Genomic DNA, 1315 nt, shown 5'->3' with positions numbered 1-1315 from the left:
GGTTTTTAACCACAATTAACGTGACACGTTTTTATAGTTATATTTAAGTGAGACTTTTTAAAAACAATAACGATCAATTTTGAAATTTTGTAAAAATACTATCTTTATTATCGATAACAAAGAATAAACAATCATGATAATGACATAAAATTGAGATACATAAATTTATATAAATTAAGGGTTAAAGATTTATTAAAATGCAATATAATTTGTTCTATAAGATACAATCTACATGGGAATGATAATTTATATTCACAATTAAATACTGTTACGATCTAAATTTTAGATTCTGTGCATGTGGTCGAATCTTTTAGCAAATTATCTCGGGGCGCATTTATCTTGGGGAACTTAATATCTTAAATAATTTAAACTAATAAACTAAGCGTATATAAAAAAATTTAAACAAGAAGGAAATTGAAACATGCGAGTCAAACCGGTGACTCAACTCGAACAGAAGCTCTGCACATAGGACAACTCGAATGGGTAATCAACCACTTGTCGACACAGTCACAATGATAACAATGGCAGCAACTCTGCAACACCTTCACTTTATCCCCTTCTTCGAAAACTCCAAGGCAAATACTGCATTCTGAAGACTCATTCGTCTCCGAAGAACTCAAGCCCGTCGTCGTCGGAGACCGATGGTAAATAGTGATCGGGATGCTGTTGATCGTGGCTGCATCGAGACCTTGTGGCTGAGATGAAGGTGGCGAGTTCCGTGTAAGGGAGGAAGTGCTGACGGCGTTGTCGGCGGAGGAGGAGCGGGAGCGGACAACACAGCGAGCGTAGAGGAAGAAGATGAAAGTTATCAGGAGGATAATGGAAAAGAGGACGACTATGTAGAGAAGTGTGCGGCCGTGGATTTGGAAGTTATCGTCGTCGAGGTCGTCATCCTGCCAATGAAATGTTTGAGACCCATCGTTTGCCATTGCTTGAAGGTGGTCGGAGTTAGGTGGTGGCGTTAGTGTGGTATACCGGTGGATATGGCGACGGAGGTAGCATGGTTTTGGAGAGGAATGATATGATGGGATCTAGTAGGAAAAAATGGACGAGATTTGTTTTATTTAAGGGAAAATAATCGCCTTCCCATACTTAAAACTCCACTCTTTTTCTTATTATATTTTAAAATAAAACAATCTAAACTTTAACTTTATTGCCCTTTTGTTTATTTTAAGGAATACAAGTTTATAGATTTATATAAATATAAATTCGATAAATTGTAAGTATTACGTCTTATTATAAAGGTATTATCATTCATATTATCGCAAGAGTTTAGATCATGATTATTACATTCCATTAGTCATTTCAAGTTTGC

The 1315-nt window shown here is 36.2% G+C and overlaps 1 pseudogene; it reads right to left on the bottom strand.

The window, feature by feature from the left end:
* Positions 1-428: 428 nt before the first annotated feature.
* On the bottom strand, positions 429-929 carry LOC145075909 (RING-H2 finger protein ATL66 pseudogene; annotated as a pseudogene).
* Positions 930-1315: the final 386 nt, after the last annotated feature.

This window comes from Lactuca serriola, chromosome 9 (genome assembly GCF_051521515.1).
Source record: "Lactuca serriola cultivar US96UC23 chromosome 9, Lser_US96UC23_V15, whole genome shotgun sequence".
NCBI classification, from domain to species: Eukaryota; Viridiplantae; Streptophyta; class Magnoliopsida; order Asterales; family Asteraceae; genus Lactuca; species Lactuca serriola.
This window is presented reverse-complemented; position numbering and strand designations above follow the sequence as displayed.